This window comes from Olea europaea, unplaced genomic scaffold, assembly GCF_002742605.1.
Source record: "Olea europaea var. sylvestris unplaced genomic scaffold, O_europaea_v1 scaffold963, whole genome shotgun sequence".
Taxonomy (NCBI): Eukaryota; Viridiplantae; Streptophyta; class Magnoliopsida; order Lamiales; family Oleaceae; genus Olea; species Olea europaea.
Window position 1 is genome coordinate 377,221 of NW_019268131.1, and position 5,994 is coordinate 383,214.

A 5,994-nucleotide genomic window follows, 5' to 3' on the forward strand; every position below is an offset into this window, starting at 1 on the left:
GATATGTAGATGCAGATTATGCAGGGGACTTGGATGACAGAAGGTCCGATACAGGTTATGTTTTCACACTCACAGCTGGGCCCATATGTTGGAGATCAATGGTGCAGTTACTTGTGGCATTATCTACAACTGAAGCAGAGTACATGGCGGCAACCGAGGCAACCAAGGAATTATTGTGGTTGAAAGGGCTTGTCAGGGAACTTGGGATCAAGTAAGATGGAATGAAGCTGTACTTTGATAGTCAGAGCGCCATCTTCCTAGCGAAAAATCAGATTTATCATGCAAGAACCAAGCACATTAATGTGAGATTTTATAAGATAAGAGAGTTGGTTACTTCATGAGAGCTGTTGTTAGAGAAGATGCATACCTCAAAGAATGCAGCAAATATGATGACAAAATCAATCACAATGGATAGGTTCAAGCATTGCTTGAACTTGATTAACATCTCTAGGTGTTAGAGAGGATGTGTCCTAACCCATTGGTCCTAGATGGTGTGGTTTTTTCCAGGTTATGTTTTTTCTCCTAAGGGGTGAATATTCGCCAAGGTGGAGATTGTTGTGCATGTAGCTCATATAGAGTGAAACACAGGAATATGATGACAAAATCAATCACAATGGATAGGTTCAAGCATTGCTTGAACTTGATTAACATCTCTAGGTGTTAGAGAGGATGTGTCCTAACCCATTGGTCCTAGATGGTGTGGTTTTTTCCAGGTTATGTTTTTTCTCCTAAGGGGTGAATATTCGCCAAGGTGGAGATTGTTGTGCATGTAGCTCATATAGAGTGAAACACAGGTCCTGGATCAAATGGGCCGATGCCGACGCGGAGCGAAGTGGAGTGAGAGGAGCGAAGAGACGACATCGGCCTTGCATGGGTTTAATTCACTGTTTGGTTGTTAGGGACGCTGAATGGGTTGGGAGTGCGGGGGCAACGCCTCCACGGTACGGTACAGGGATATTTCTTGTACGGAAATCTTATATAGGCCCAGGTTAGGGTTAGTATAAATAATATGTTGTAACCTTATTTTTCACTACTGAATAAAGAAATCTCCGCTTCACTCTCGTGGACGTAGGCACACTGCCGAACCACGTAAATTCTTGTGTTGATTATCTTTTCCATCTCTTTAATATTGCGCATAAAATCCAACAATTTGTGAGATTGTTCATATTTTGTAATCCAAGACTGGGGAATAAGTTTAGCAAGTTCGGTACGTAGGATTTATCTTGGAACGTAGGTGGAGCTAGAAACATGTTCAGTGTCCATTTGAAGAAGTAAAACATCTTCTATTCCTTGGGGAAAAGCAAAATCTAGGGAGTGATTTTGGATTCTGTAAACCATCTGATAATGAAGGGTTGCACCATATGTGACAGAAGATGGTACGGCCCTGACTATTTGGATCTGGACTTTTAGAGCAGAAAGGAGTTGTGAATCTGATTTGGGCATGTTAAAATTTGGAAACATGGTTACAAGGACAGTTCCTGCATTTAGAGTGATTTGTATAGTTCCTATGCACGAATATTGATATTATGCAAATCTTGTGTCAAGCAGTGCAATTCTTGAAACTGCAGGGAGACCCTTTCTCACATGGAGGGTAAGAGCAAATCTTACAGCTCCGAAATGGAGAGGTGTATATCCTTCTAATAACCAGATGTTTGGAAGATGGGATGAAATCTCCAGAGTAACAAATTGTTCTTGTTCTGTGGCAGGAAGGAGGTGTTGATCAAATTTTGTAGCTTATACAAATTCTTTTACTTGAGTTTTTTGAGGAGAAATTAGGCTTCAGACAGATTTGGAGAAAGATTGTCATTGTTTCGAGTAGGGTAGATATTGATTTACAAGAGGTAGGTTGGTAGGATTTATTTTATCCGATTCATCCAAGTAGGATATCTCATAAAGATAGTCCATCTTAGAAGAGGTGGATTTCCTGAAGGAAGATGAAGTAGAGAAAGATAGTCAACGAAGGTGAGATAGGGTAAGAGTAGTAATAGGATGTTGTGAGAGATTTTCTAAAGTCATTAGAAAAATATGTTCTCACTGGTACCATTATACTTATATTTTGTCTTAACAGTACATATAAACCACCGAGAAAATGGCTCTGACACCAACTAGATGAGATATGCAATCTAGCTAAAACAAATAATTTTTATTAATTTTTAACTACACATTTAGCCCACATTTGATTTAGTTAAAAGTCAAATTTTTAGTATAGAATTTGCTAAAAGTTAAAGAAATATATGGTTGAAAAGTTGATAAAAATTGTGAGATTATTGAAATTTGTAGTTAAAATGGAAAGGAAAACAATCCCTCGAGGTCTCATCAAAGAAGAATTCAAAGAATTGGAGCCTGTAATTCATGCCTACCACATGTTTGACGAAATGCCCAACACATGCACATCCCTAATTACGCAGCGCATTGACGCTCCGGCGGAGGCTGTGTGGCCGTTCATCCGCCGCTTCGACAATCCCCAAAGATAAAAGCACTTTATCAGGAGCTATCGCATGATTGGCGAAGGTGGAGTTGGCTGCATCCGCGAGGTGACGGTCTTTTTCGATCTCCCGACCTCAACCAGCACCGAGAGACTAGAGATTCTGGATAATGAAAAGCATATACTGAGTTTTCAAGTTGTGGATGGAGAGCACAGATTGAACAATTATCGATTTGTTACAACTGTTAATGAATTCAAAAAAGATGGGAATGTTTATACAATTGTATTGGAGTCTTATATAGTGGATATACCAGAAAGAACACAGGAGAGGACACAAAAATGTTTGTTGATACAGTTGTAAAGTTGAATCTCCAGAAGCTTTGGCTTAGATAGTATTCGAACAAATAACAATTTTTTTTTTTAATTGATGTGTGCAACATTGTTTAGTTATTGTACATTTTTCAAAGGCTAAATATATATACATTACATTTTATTATAATTGCACTACATATTAATTCTGTAAAAGGTCCATTAATTTACTTGCTATACTTGTGTCTAACTTTTTTTTCATCATTGTTTCAACCTTCCACTAATAAGTACACTTTATCACTCGTTACGATTTTTGTTCAAAACGCCATTAAGTGGGTGTAGAAGGCTTTTCTATCTCTCATATTCTTAATAAGAAAAAAAATAATAACAAACACAAAATTGCAACTAAATATTCTTATCCTTTTTGTAAACACGCTAACACGATTTTTGAATGAAAACTATTATTAAGAATAAGATTTGCTAAGTAATGAATTGTTAAGAATAAGAATATAATGAAAAAAGTTAAAGAAATAAAATGTGATGATGAATAAATATTATTGATCTTTAAAGAAATTAAATTATGAAGCGTATTAGTGAACATAATCATCCTTTTCAAATTATATTTTTTACAGGGGTATGTATCATTTGATTAATACTATATGTATAAATTGAGGATGATCATTATGTGAGGTTACGTTAAATTATAAGATTGATGAAGCAAATCTCATATTCATACATTTAATCGACATCATCATCTAACCGCAAATCACTTGTCACGTGGTTGCATATCATTGTTCTTACCATTTTTCTCCTAAATACATGGGCTCGGTTTGGTTGGCCCATGATTCTAGTAATTTCCAGGCAGGAAAAATTCATATTTCGGGTGTAAAGTATATGTCAATTCAAAACTCAGAATATAAGTTTAAATTTTCAAATCTTAGGCGATAGCTAAATAATTAAAAATATTTTATTAATTAAATATATTAAGGTCATGTTTATACAATTAATGGTCACAATTACATACTTATAGGTCACACTTTATTTACTGGTTACATATTATTAAATTAATTGGCCACAATTTATTTTTCAATCACAAATTAAAAATATGATAGGTCACAATATTTATTTATTGGTTACAAATCACAATTTTAATAGATCACAACTTATTTAATGATCAGAGATTTTCAAATTAGTTAATCACAAATTATAGAATTTTGAGGTCATATACACCAAACTCTTCACCCCTATCGTCAATCCCAATCCACTACCAATACTTAGTCACAAATCAACCATATAATTGGTACAAAACCTAAATAGTTGGTCATAAACACTCTTCAACCCATTTGTCCCTGCTACCACCACCATCGACACAACTGTCACAGCCAGATCCACCATCAACCAAAATTGCATCTCAAAATGACTTTCAAATAGAGACCCGATGAACTGATCAACGGCATCTGTGCTTCTTATCTTCGTGTACAATTTTTCAGTGTGGATTTGTTTGCCACCAACATTGTCACTTCTTTCTCGCCAAAGCTCTACCGCTGCTCATTGGTCTCCACTTCTAAAATGCCAAGCTTCCTATAGCAACTTATCGAGCAGCAACGCAAGTTATGGAAGAAGAGATTGGGCACTGCGGTGGAGGCGATTTCGACCGTGGGTAGAGAGATAGGGATAAAGTGAGAGAAGATAGAGATAGAGAATAGGTATAGAATGAATTAGGGTTTTGAAAGTTTAATTAGTTTGGAGATGTGGTTATATATATATTAAAATATTAAATTGTCACTTGATTTTTGATCAAATATTCTTTTTATTTAATTTTTTAAGTGTGATTTTTTTAAGTACCTTTCTAGTAAAATTTTCACTTTCCTGGCTTTGAAGTGGATTTACCATGAAGGCCCATAATTTCAATAGGTTGCATTTTGAATATGGTTGGAGGCAACGTGTGATCACATTACCACAGTTTGAAGATGGTTGGGCCAATATGTTTCTTGTTTACTTCAATTTTCCTTTTAAAAATTCAATCTTCAAAACCCCATTCTTTAGTCAATAAAAAGACATCATTGTCTAAAAATTATCGACATGACTTTTGCTTTTACTTTTTATAGAAGAATTTTTTAAGAAAATTATCTAAATTTTTATTTAGAAACTAATTTTTAAAAGAGTTTTTTGTTTTTTTTTAAAGTGCTTTTAAAAGAAGACACATTGGACAATATTCCTCTAAAAGCTCTTATAACTAGAAAAAACACTTTCATAAAATTAGCCAAATGAATTCAAAAGCATCTTGTGAGTAGGGGGTGGATATGGGTATGGACGGGTTGGGTCGATTTTTGCTCCAACCTAAATCCAATTCAAAACTGTTGGTTTGTTCGAAATCCAACCTAACCAAGCCCATGTAAACCCTACCCAATCATGTGTCAGTCAGGTTGCGTTGGCTTGGTCGGTTCGGGACAATTTGTCTCATAAAGATTAAAATCATCCAATTTTTGGATCTAAATTAACATTAATATAGTCATCCAATTTCAATAAACTTAGAAATTAAAATAGTACGATCCACCAAATATCCATTAAAATAATTATCCAAAAAATTATTACACGTTTCAATAAAATGCCGGGAGAAAACTATTAGCAAGAGCAGAAATCTGTTGGTAACTTGATTGGTCAAAAACTATGAAGAAAAACTGCACTAAAATTTGCCAACGAATTTGAAATAGAAGGCTTCGCCACCTGCATAGATAAAATTCAATTGAAAAGCTAATGATTTAATATCCACAAAACCTAAAATTTGAGCCAGCCGATCATGGGATCAATCTTGAACTATAGGAGACCATTTCTCAAGAGATTAATTGACTTTTTTCAACCACTTTTTTTACTGATTTTTCTGAAAATTGATTATAAATAGAGTACATGGCGGCAACCGAGGCAACCAAGGAATTATTGTGGTTGAAAGGGCTTGTCAGGGAACTTGGGATCAAGTAAGATGGAATGAAGCTGTACTTTGATAGTCAGAGCGCCATCTTCCTAGCGAAAAATCAGATTTATCATGCAAGAACCAAGCACATTAATGTGAGATTTTATAAAATAAGAGAGTTGGTTACTTCATGAGAGCTGTTGTTAGAGAAGATGCATACCTCAAAGAATGCAGCAAATATGATGACAAAATCAATCACAATGGATAGGTTCAAGCATTGCTTGAACTTGATTAACATCTCTAGGTGTTAGAGAGGATGTGTCCTAACCCATTGGTCCTAGATGGTGTG

At 35.2% G+C, this 5,994-nt stretch overlaps 1 pseudogene; it reads left to right on the forward strand.

The window, feature by feature from the left end:
* Nucleotides 1-2,285: 2,285 nt before the first annotated feature.
* LOC111392705 lies at nt 2,286-2,818 on the forward strand (annotated as a pseudogene).
* The last annotated feature ends 3,176 nt before the right edge of the window (nt 2,819-5,994 follow it).